This window comes from Neophocaena asiaeorientalis, unplaced genomic scaffold, assembly GCF_003031525.2.
Source record: "Neophocaena asiaeorientalis asiaeorientalis breed wild unplaced genomic scaffold, Neophocaena_asiaeorientalis_V1.1 scaffold280, whole genome shotgun sequence".
Classification (NCBI taxonomy): Eukaryota; Metazoa; Chordata; class Mammalia; order Artiodactyla; family Phocoenidae; genus Neophocaena; species Neophocaena asiaeorientalis.
This window is the reverse complement of record NW_020185321.1, coordinates 7,003,225-7,015,438: the sequence shown is the minus strand read 5'-3', so window position 1 is coordinate 7,015,438 and position 12,214 is coordinate 7,003,225. Positions and strand designations below refer to the sequence as shown.

The 12,214-nt window shown below is 47.0% G+C and overlaps 1 protein-coding gene across 5 annotated transcripts in view; it reads right to left on the bottom strand.

Moving 5' to 3' along the window:
- Window positions 1-8,751, bottom strand: part of SIPA1L3 (signal induced proliferation associated 1 like 3) — a 234,371-nt gene extending 225,620 nt beyond the window's left edge. For 3 of the 5 annotated variants that reach the window (XM_024733745.1, XM_024733749.1, XM_024733747.1), the window contains exon 1: window positions 8,251-8,750. The gene's annotated coding sequence lies outside the window, so the exon portion shown is untranslated. Of the gene's footprint in view, window positions 1-8,250 lie in introns of all 5 variants that reach the window. The other 2 variants (XM_024733750.1, XM_024733748.1) reach the window with 2 other exon arrangements.
- Between the last annotated feature and the right edge of the window lie 3,463 nt (window positions 8,752-12,214).

The following is a 12,214-nucleotide window of genomic DNA, read 5'->3' as shown; positions in this document are numbered from 1 at the left end:
TTATATAAGTGAACTGGGCAGAGGCAGGGAATTCCTCCATACTACACTCGAGCTTGAAACACACAAACGCTGAGTGAAATTTGTTATACTTGCTTCTAACTTTTCATGGTGAGATGTTTCAAGCACACAAAGGTGAAAAGAAGAGTATAATAAACCTCCTCCATCCAGCTTCAACAGAATCACCTCATGGCCAATCTTTCTTTATCTCTTTACTCATCCATACACTTGGCCCCCTCCACTCCCTGCCCATCCATATTATTTTGAAGCAAATCTCAGATGTCTTTAACAGTTCATAGGTATTTCAGAATGTAAGTCTTGGCTTCCCTGGTGGCGCAGTGGTTAAGAATCCGCCTGCCAATGCAGGGGACACGGGCTCGAGCCCTGGTCTGGGAAGATCCCACATGCTGCAGAGCAACTAAGCCTGTGCACCACAACTACTGAGCCTGCACTCTAGAGCCCGCGAGCCACAACTACTGAGCCTGTGTGCCACAACTACCGAAGCCCGTGCACCTAGAGCTCGTGCTCCACAACAAGAGAAGCCACCGCAATGAGAAGCCCGTGCACCACAACAAAGACGCGACGCAGCCAAAAATAAAATAAATAAACTTATAAAAAAAAGAATATAAGTCTTAAAGATAAGGACTTTTTCTTAAGCAGAACCACAGTATCATTATCACACCTAAAAAATTAACAAGAATTCCTTAATAATGTCAAATATCCAGTGCGTTTTTGTTATTTAAAAGGGTGACTTCCCTGGTAGTCCAGGGGTTAAGACTCTGCGCTTCCAAGGCAGCGGGGTGCAGGTTCAATCCCTGGTCAGGGAACTAAGACCCCACATGTCATGCAACACAGCCAAAAAAAAATTAAAAATAAAGAAAGGGGAAGGGCAGGTTCCAAAATCACAGAAAAACCCCACACCCAGAGTGATGGTCAAGTCTCCAGGTCCAAAGGGGCCTGAGACTTGCTGCGGGGCTACCAGGACCAGGAGATCAGAGACCACACGTGGAATAGAGAGGCTGCAACTAGTCAGTGTGGTCTTGCTTGACCACCCCATTCGGTTGTCTGTCGTCCACGGAGAGACCGCAGAATGAGCGTTTAAGAGCCTGGACTTGGCTTGGATTTGAATCCTGACTTTGACACTCACCAGCTTTGTGATTTGCACTTCTCAAGATCTGAGTTTCTTTACGTAGGAAATGTGAATAATAAGAGTACCTACACCATGGAGTAGTTTTGAGGATTAAGTGAGCTATTCCATGAAAAGCACTCGGAGCAGTGCCTTGTACACAGTAAGAGCTCAATGAATGCTGGGTCGTATTAATAATTCAGCCAACAGACACTTAGTGAGCATCTTTTACATGCCAGGCACTGTCCAGCAGTAGGAGATAAGGGTGGTTACGAGGTTAAAGCTCTCATGAATTACCACCTGGAAACAGGGGCTGGCACCAGGTCAACCACCCGAGGACATGAACAGACTCAGAATCTCCAGCACCTGCCTTGTCTGAGTAGGAGAAACAAGCACTCCTTGCTCCTGAGATGGGGAGTCCTGAACCAAGAGAGTAATTAAAGGTCTAGAACAATGACTCCCATAGATGAAAGAGTCCCCTTCCCGCTATCCCCCAACCCAGCAATGCCTCTGGATCACAGCAAGGGCAAGATTCACACACTGGGTAAACTCTGCTATCGCTGAGCTCACAGGAAAAGGCCACACAGCTCCCACAGGAGGCAGACAAAAGAGAAGAGAGGCTTCACACCCAAACAAGCTGCTTGCTTAGAATGGGCTTTCAGTAGGCTGCGTCCTTTTCTCGTTTCCTTCACTCACCCTGCCCACCGTCCTCAGTGCCCAAAGACCCTTCTCCTTCCTGGGAAGCAAAGACCTATTCCCAGGAAACCTCGAGCTCATCGTAAGGAGGGGATCAGCCAGTCACTCAGGTCTAAACCAGCACTCCAGCACCAATATAAAAGTCGAGGATCGATGCTGACAAGCTCTGGGAATGCATTTTGTGTGATGAGTCCTTCCTATGGTTTTTGTGGCTCAAAGCTCAGACCCCATCCCTCAAACCCTCAAACAAACACGAACACAACATATACAACAGAGACTGAAGAGATTTAAGAGTACGCACCTGAGTTCAAATTCTGCCTCCATCACTTCCTAACCGTGAGCAAGTGGCCTCTTGTTGCCAGACCTCAGCTTCTTCATCTGTAGAGCGGGGATGATTAGAGTCCCTGCCACCTCACAACACAGGTCACACACGCCAAGCACACTGCCAGGCCCAGAAGGTGCCTTTGATGATGACAGCTGTGAGTTTAGCTACCCCTGCCTATGATAAATATGCTTTTCATCATTCATCTGCCCTTATTCACCAAGATAAAACAGGGATGGCATCTTTGACCTATCACCTAGGGTATGAGTCTCATACCCTAGGTCCACACTGTCCAATACCTGTGGTTACTGAGCACTTGAAATGTGGCCGGTACAAATGGAGATGCTGAAGGTGTAAAATACACATTGTATTTTGAAGACTTAATGTGAAAAAAAAAGAATGTAAAGTATCTCAATAATTTTTATACTGACTACGTGTTGCAATGATGGGGTTTTTTGTTTTTTTTGGCCACGCCACACGGATCTTAGTTCCCTGACCAGGTATCGAACCCATGACCTCTGCACTGGAAGCACAGTCTTAACCACTGGACCACCAGGGAAGTCCAAAATGATACTATTTTGGATTAAATAAAATATATTATTAAAATCAATTTCCTGTTTCTTTTTACTCTTTTAAATGTGATTCCCCATAAAACCTTAAATTATGTATATGGCTCACATTGGTGGCTCGCATTATATTTCTAAGGGACAGTACTGGTGCAGACCCTTGAGAACCAGAGTCTTCTTATTTGACTTCATACTGTCAAGTGTCTAGCATGGTGCCCGGCACATAGGCTGGGTAGAAAAAAATGTTTCACAGATGGCTGGATGAAAGATGCTCTCCATACTTTTCCTGGTCTTAAAAGCAACCACTGCCATCCTCACATCTAACCAGGCCTGCCCTTCATTCAAAATACTGCACAACCCTTAAGGTCAAAGCTACACCAAATCAAACTGGACATAGTCATGGTGGCTGGAACAGGGTCCCGGAGCCCCTGCAGGGCCAGGCATCACCACCTTAATTACTGGACTGTATTTTAATACTTTAACAGTCCATAAAGCTGGTCTGGTGCTTAGAAACACTCTTTCCCTGGCTGGCCCAAGTCCTCTTGCAAAGCTCACCCAAATGGGACACCGCCTCGTTCATGCTCCTTCGACACCACACCTCATTTCTTGCTAACTTGCGTCTGGTGTGGCAGCCACGCAGTCAACCTTGTTTTATTTGAGGACAGGCTCTGCTCAAGGGCCTTCAGTTTTGAAACAACCAATTAAACATCCCAACAGAAACTGACCCCATTGTGTCTCACTGTCAGTGGAAAGGATGCCACATCCCCAGACCACTCCTGCTGCCACATGAATGAGGTACTAAATATAGTCCACAGTGCTTTGCATGTCAAACGACATGGAAGGGAAATGCTGCATCCACTTCTTAAACTTGCCTCAGCCTGCTAAAGAGGGCCTGGGAAGAGGAGTTTGGCATATGGGGAAGAGCCTGGACCCTGGAGTCAGCTTCCTCATCTGTAAAGTGAGTTATCTATCCCGGACTCTTGTGAGGATTAACTGAGGAAAAGTGTAAAATGCTTAGAACACCAAGTACAGAGTAAAGTACTAGGAAATGTTAGCTGCTATTATCATCATTATTATTATTTTACAAAAATTAAAGTAGTGTGAACTCAAACAATGGGAATTCACTCTTCTCCAGCCACGATACTGTTTTTGTAGCAAACTCATTCTCACATCTGAGCCTTTGCACTTGCTGTTCCCTCCGCCTGGAAATGGTCTTTCCACCCAGCTCCTGGCACAGCTGGTGCCTCTTCTCACGTGACTCCCCTTCAGAAAGGCCTGGGAGGCCTTCCCGGGCCACACAAGCTAAAGTAACCGTCCCTGGGACTTCCCTGGTGGTCCAATGGTAAAGAATCTGCCTTCCAATGCAGGGGTCTCGGGTTTGATCCCTGGTCAGGGAACTAAGATCCCACATGCTGTGGGGCCACTAAGCCCGCGCACTGCAACTGCTGAGCTCACGTGCCTCAACTAGGGAGTCTGTGTGCCGCAACGAAGAGCCCGCGCGCTGCAACGAAGACCGGATGCAGCCATAAAAATAAGTAAATAAAATATAAACATTAAAAAAATCTGAAGAGGAAAGCATACTTCATTAAAAAAAAAAAAATCCCTTCCCCACCGCCAGTCTGCCCCAACCCCTCTCTCCATACCCCCGACCCTGTTATTTCCTCCATCTGAAATTAAAACCACCTAAAGTTTCCTTGTTTACTGTGTGTCCCCTCAGCTAGAATGTAAACCCTAGGAGAGCAAGGATCTTGTCTGTCTTGTTCATTATCCAGAGTTTATGCTTTTAGCCACTACACTATACTGACTATGTACCAGAATGCTTACTGGATGTGTGTTTGTGAATGTAAGAGAAATCCCAGAAACAACTTAAATGTCCAGCAATAGAGAGATGGTGGTGTGGAGCATGGTCTGTCCACACTGAAGAATGCGTGTTTAGCTGTTAAAAAGAATGAGTCAGGGACTTCCCTGGCGGTCCAGTGGCTTAGACGCTGCACTCCCAATGCAGGGGGCCCGGGTTCAATCCCTGGTTGGGGAACTAGATCCCACATGCTGCAACTAAGAGTTCTCATGTCGCAACTAAAAGATTCCACACGCCGCAACTAAAGATCCCGCATGCTGCAACTAAGACCCGGTGCAGCCAAATAAATAAATAATATTAAAAAAAAAAAAGAATGATTTAGATCTGTATGTAATGACTTGAAGAGATAGGCCCTATCAAATATTTAAAAAATCAAGTTACAAATATGTGTGTCTTGATCCCTCCTTTTTTGGGGAGTGGTGAGGGAGAAGGAAGAAAACAGTCAATATTTGCATACATATATCCATATAAGTATAGAAAGAGGTAAGTGAGAGCATCTACCCGAATTTCCAAGGGCAGAGAATCTACTTTGTTCTCTCAGACATCTCCAAAACCTGACACTGGATACTCAGTAAATACTCATTGTCTGAATAAATGGTTGTCTTCGGGGGATGGGATTTTGGAGTGGAGGGTGGAACCTATTGTTTTCCTTACGTATCTCTGTATTGACATGTTACTATGAGCATGTATATCTCCGCATAACTTTTTAAAAGCCAAATTCAACCAATTCACACACACACACACAAATTAAAGCCATTACCAGAGCAGTTCTAAGAAACAGCAGTGTCAGTCTTAAAGAAAGCACAAATGCACAAACTGGTCCAATAGCATCTGATCCTAACGGCTAAAAACAAACCCTTTACTTTAGAGTAAATGACTGTTCAATTCTTTTATTAAAACATACAGACATTTAATTTAGATTTGGGGAATTAAACACATAACAAGGTTAAGCTGTTATCATAACCTGTGTCATTTTTTTACACCGAAGTTTGAAACATAACCACAAAATACCTTTTACAGGGAAAAAAAGGCACCAATCACTGCACGTTCTAAATTCCATTTTTGATTTACCGCCTAACAACTGCAATGTCTGAAAAACAGGCTCATGTTTAACTCTGACCATTCCACACAGACTACTAAAAAACCCACATGCTGTTGTCACTAACAATTAAGACCAAGATTTTTTTAAGCCATTGCTTTATTTTCTCAGATTTAAAAAAGCACTTAGGGGGAATTCCCTGGCAGTCCAGGTTAGGACTCGGCGCTTTCACTGCCCAGGCCCTGGTTCGATCCCTGGTCGGGGAACTATGATCCTGGCAAGCCCTGTGGTGCGGCCATAAATGATTAATTAATTAACTTAATAAATAAATAAATAATAAAAAGCACTTAGGCAAATTTAGTGGTCAGCACAAATTTGAGACCACCGGTTCCCATCTCCAAGTGAAATTACAATGAAAGATCTGACAACAGACTCACCCTAAATGGAGAGCTAATGAATTTCCCTGCCCAGCCTCTTCACTGGTATGTATGCTACCTCCCAAAATGCTCAGGGTGGCCCTTCCCACAGAGGATATTCTAAGCCACTGACACGGTGTAACTTTTCAGAAAGAAATCCAGCGACTCAGCCGAGCTTTGCCAGGCTAAAACTGTAGAAATGGGCACCCTGAAAGCCAGGGCTTTACTCCCAACTTGTGGACATTGCAATCTGGCCAAGTCCATACTGCCTTCTCGGCACCCGATGAATACAAGGTTTCACATACATCAATCCTTGGTGACTTGAAAGAAACAACTCAACCTTGTTGGAAAACTCCATATTCAGTGGCCAAGGGAGAATTTCAGTGCCCACAAGATGGGAGATCAAGAAGGGCCAATGAAATGGTTGCTATGAAATAAGACAGCTCCATCCTTCTTAACAATCAATTAGACCCGGGAAGCCTGGGGGAGAAGAGCAACTCCCAAGTTTCTGGCTTGGCCCATTTGCCAAGATGGTGACTACTGGGTCTGAGAGGAAAAGGAGTTCAGGTTGAACATTTTGAGTTCATGGTACCCAAGGGGACAGTCACCAGAGGACATCAAGGAGCACAGGCTCCACATCTGGAACTGGAGCTGAGGGTGCTAACAGGGCTTTGAGACAGAGTCAGGTGCTGGCAGCAGTGGTACAGTACATAAAGCACTAGAGTGAATGTGTTGGCTTGCGGGGAGGAGCTTGCGGGGAGGAGTGTGTGAGAGCTGAGCAGGGGGCTGCTGATAGCAAGTCGGTACCATTTCTTCTCAGGCCCTTATACTGCAGTATGTTCCACAATTTAACCTCTGGTGAATAAAAATTGGGGCGGTGGGGGGAGAGACATTAACCTTGTCCCTGCTCTGCCCTGTAAATACAAACATAAGAAGCAAAGGCCTATCGAGAAAAACAAGACATGTTTATTAAGTGCTTACTATGCACCTGGCCCTGTGCTGAACACTAAATATGAATTATCTCCTAGGATCATCAAACAACCCTAGCACAAATGTCCTATCACTACCATTTCACAGATGGGACACTGAGGCTGGGAGTGAACATGTGGGGTAGCTCAGAGCTGTCATGTCACATCCCACTATAGTCAGGCAGTCTCTGGGCCAGATGGAGAACACTGAAGAAGAACAATTATAATATATAAGAGCTGCTACTTAGTGAGAGATGGCTCTGGACTAGGAATACAATCTCAGCAAATCCTTACAACCCTCTGAGGCTGATATTGTTACCCCATTTTACATAGATGCAACCTGAGGCTGCAGGAGAAGTCAACCAGACCAGTTTTGAGTCTGGCCCACTGGAAGACCAACACTACAGCCAGAGTCCCACCCTCAGGGGGTCTCTGAGAAACTGGGAAAACGCTGAATAAATGGTACCATTTATTAAATGCTGACTATGTGCCAGCTGCTGCTCTAAGCACTTCACAAATGGTATTCTCACTGCATCCTCAAAACGACTCTACGAGGTGGCTGCTATTAAAATCCCATTTTATAGACAGAGAAACGAAGGCACAGAGCAGTGAAGTCTGTAGCTCAAGGTCACACAGCTAGTAAATGTTAGAACCTAATGGTTGAACTTGGCTCTGCCTCCCAAACCAAAGCTCTTAACAAAATAATTTCAGTTAACAGCAGTCACCCTGCATTGAAGGCTAACTATGGACTCGGCTCACCCTCAACTTACCACATTCGGTGGATAATACCTTCACACCATTTCTCGAGAGCTAACAATAATGCAAACACGTAATAAGTGCCTTCTATGTGCCAAATGCTTTATTCACCAGATCTCAACATTTCAACAGAATTCCCAACAAAAGACAGACACTATTCTTCCCCGGTTAGACTGAAAGGGGAAACTGAGGTTCGGCGCGGTTTCCCTATATCGCACCTCCAGAGTGGCAGAGCCAGGACCCGAACTCACTGCTACCCGACTCCCATGCCACGCTCTTCGGCAACAGCGCCAGGTAGCTCGTCTGGAAAGTTGAAGCATGCGGGCAAGAGACCGGCCAGGTCCGGAGGGCTAGAGTCCCGCCGCCGCCGCCGCCGCCCCCAACAACCGGTCCCCACACCCGGCCGTCCGCCCAGTCGCCCGCCCGCGCTGACCCTCGGGGTCCGAGGGGACACCGATTCCCCACCACCCTTGCGCGAGGCCGACCCTGCACCCGGAGCCACATACCTGGGCGTCCCAGCTGCCCGCCCAGCGGGCCCCACGACCACGGTATCCAGATCCGCGCCGCTTGCTGGAGACGCCGCCAGCTCCTGTGGCCCGAGTGACTTCCAGGCTGCCCACTTCCAAGCCGCTTCGCGCGACGCCTCCTGGGAACTGTAGTTTCGCCCTGGGCGGCAGCAAGCTGAAAAAGGCCTGGTGCCCAGGTGCTGCCGGGAGCTGTAGGCGCGGGGCCGCGCTGCCTTCTGGGAATTGTAGTCCACCCGTCGCCTCAGTGCCTCTGGAGTCTCCAGAGTACTTCCGCAGCCCCGAGGGGCGTGAGGGATAGAGGCGTGTCTTCTGCAGACTCCAGCTGGTTGCCCGCGCTCCTCGCTCGGCGAGGGCGGTTTTTCCCTTTTTCCAAGCCCTGTCCGCCTCCTCCTTTCCTTCAGTGGACCCTCTTCCTCCCTCTCCGCAAAGCGCGAGATACTTACCCCGAGGGCGCGAGCCTCGGGAGAGGCGGGAATAGCGGAGCAGCGCGGTAGACCCCCAACCGAGGGGAGCCGTGGAGAAGGGCGTCTATGCGCGCTCGCGCACGCGCGCTCGCCGGCCAACTCCGGCCTAAATTGCCGCGGGCCCCCACGGGGAGGACTTTTTTTTTTTCCTTTCAAACGCACGCGCGCGCGCGCGGGGCCTCGCGCTGGGCTTTTTCCTGTCGGGCGCGCGCCAGTGCGCACGCGCGCTCACTCCCCTCGCCTCGGTCAGTCCACCGGGCGCGGGGCTGGGGAGCTAACCGTCCTGTTGGCAGAGTGTTCTCGCAACATCCCTAAGGTCGCTCGTCAGGCCCTCCTATTCTAGGTCTGATCCTTCACGTAGCTTCTGAGTGCCGCCACACACGCCGTGCCCGTCCCTAGTCGGGAATGCAGTCGTCGCAGGTAACAGGCGCGGCCCCGGTCTTGAAGAGGCGGACACGCCCTTCTTCCCTCCGGCGCGGAGAGCTGGGACGACCGAATGTGTTGGGATTCGTGTCTGGTCGCCTCTCCCCGTACTAGGCGGCTCCGGAGCTCTGCCTTCGACGGGAGTCTCATGACCATCAATCACCCAGGGGGTTGCCCTGGAGGCCCGGTTACCTACCATTCATTCGTTTATAGCACATTCTTAGGGTAACCAGTGTTTGTTGAGTACTTACGGCCTGGAAAATTTTGTTCAAATTTAGTCCACCTGCTGGCATAATCAAGGATCCGACTCTTTTTTTCAAAAAATGGATGTTGCCACTGCTACTCCACTAGGGGTTACCGAGGGAACTGGCTAGAATTGCAAGGTTCTCTGGTCAAGAAAACCCAGTCAATACCCTTCGCACCTCATCTTCCTTCCAAGAAGATGCTCAGTAAGACTTGAGCTGGGAAGCATATATTTCTTCTTCCTGAGAGAGGGCAGAGGGTCATTCATTTGCTCATTCATTCAACAAAAATGTATTAAGCACCTACTTCATGCCAGGTTGGGTGATAATGAGGACACGGGAGAAATCAAGATAAATTGGGTTCCTACTCTCAAGGAGTGAAGTCCATACCACCACCAGACGGTGATAATTTAAAGCAGTACTATCTAATAGAAATATAATGCAAGCCAAATATGCAATTCACATTAAAAAGAAACAGGTGAAATTAATTTTAATAATTTATTTAAGCCAGTATACCTAAAATAAGTTATGCTTAATGAAGAAAAGATTTACATTGCTTCAATTTTAAAATTTAAGTTAATTAAAACTCTGAAGCATTAACAAAGATTCATTTGTGGCATGGGTTATAGCAAAAGGTTGGAAACGGCCCAATTTCCATTAATAGAAGTTTAAATAAATAAATGGTAGTTCAGCCACGCAGTGGAACACACTGCAGCTGACAGCTGTTGAAAAATGAGACAGAGCTGTATGTTTTAATATGAGGTAATCTTTAAGATTATTAAGTGAGAAAAGTGTATATAGCATACTACCATTTGTGTAAGAAAAATAATATTTTTTACATACATGCTTGTGTGTGTACAGAACACCTGTAGAAAGACACAACCAGGGGTTACCTTTCTGAAGGGGAACAGGACAGGTGACTTTCTCTTCAGTATATGTTCCTTGGTATGTTTTGAGTATTTTTACCATGTCCATTTTAAAAAGTTGTTTCATTAATGGAGGATGATAGCTAAGTCATAGAATCATTGTATAAGAATTAAATGAAACAATGTATGTAAAATGCCTGGCAGCCACTTTACAACCTTAATCAGTTCCGGATGCTATCACTACTCCCATGCTGGATAATTCTTCACTCAATAGAAACTAGCCCACCCTGGTAATATATGTGTGTCCTGGAAAATTGTTTCTTTCTGTAAAGTTAAGTGCATTCCAGTCCCAGCCCTAGCTGTGAACTCACTTATAAGGCCAGAGTAGCAGTCCCAGGCCTGGGGACAGACTTGGGCTCCTTAACAGTAATTCAAAAAAAACAGAGTAAGCCAAGATTGCCCTCGGGCTTTACAGTCCCTCTGACTTTACAGTCAACTGATACCAGCTGGGCTTTCTGCATCCTTGTCCCCAAACGTGAGAGCCACCTGCAAGCCTGTAGGATCCATGCCGGGCTTTACCTCAAAGTGTGGAGCACACATCACTCTTCTTTTGAGTGGTCAGGTCTCCTTGTTATATGTACTCACAATACTTTGTTCTTTTCCTTCAACAGGGGCCCAATAGTGTCATGGAGTGCAGTACCCCCTAGAGCCAATTCTCTGTATTACAAAGGCAGGGCTCATGGGATGCTGGCTTTCCATCCCACCGCCACCAACACAGTACCTTGGAATGGACTGCAACTAAGAAAAAGGACGTGGTGCCAGCATCAATAGCCAATCATAGACCTGGTTTGTCTCTATAGTCAGCTACAGTCAGATACCATATCTCAGCCCCCCAATTCTGACTCCTCTAAGTTGGCTGCAGGACTTGAATTCTCCCTTTAGATCATCTTTGGGTTATCAAGATATTAAAAAGTCAAGACCATTGGGATTAAGGCATCTGGCGCTCTCTCTGGACTTGCTTTTAAGGACAGGTAATGGGATTAGGGAATCAAATGTGGGGCATTTTAGGAGAGGTTTCCTCTAAGGAAACTGGTATATGGGATGGGAGAGAGTGGCAACTACAACAACAAACATAGGTAGGGGGGTTGAAGGCCTTCCTTCTCACTTAACCTCCAAAGAATATGCCCCCAAAGGGTTCCAACCGCTTGCTTTTTATAGGCTGGTCAAGAGAAGTTGGACCCAGAGGAGATAATTAGGAAAAATGGAAACTGATGTCAATGACTGCAAATTTGTTGACTACAAATGACTACTCTCTCAGCAGCTCTGGGCCCCCAAGAAGGAGCTGGTTGGGTAAATCTGAGCTGTGGGGCCATCCACCGATCCATTTCAGCTGATCACAGTGGCTCCTGAAAGGTGGTCCAAAAGAGCAGCAAGTGCAGGGTTACAGGAGAAGAGAATGGAAAAAGATATGGCAGGAGGGCAGCATGCAGCCTTGGGGAGAGTGGAAAGACATAGGGGATGCTAATGTCTGAAAGCCAGTCCCCAGTTCCCATTAGTGGGTTTGTGGGGAAGAGAGCTCACTTAGCATTAGCTGGGAGAACCTTTTACTTCTCTCAAATGATAGAAGAATCTTGAACTGTGAGTTGGATCTTAGTCTTGAAGCTGCCCTGTGTAGCTTTGAACACATCCCTCTTCCTCTCTGAATTCACATTCCTTATATGTACAATGGAGACGATGGTATCTGCCTCTCAGAATTCTTTCAAGAACTAATGAAGTGATTGATGTGAAATTTTTTTTTTTTTTTTTTTGGCCGCACCGTGAGACATGCGGGATCTTAGTCCCCTGACTACAGATCCAACCTGCGCCCCCTACAGTGGAAGCGCAGAGTCTTAACCACTGGACCGCCAGGGAAGTCCCTGTGAAAGCTTTTTTTTGTGGGCACTAAACC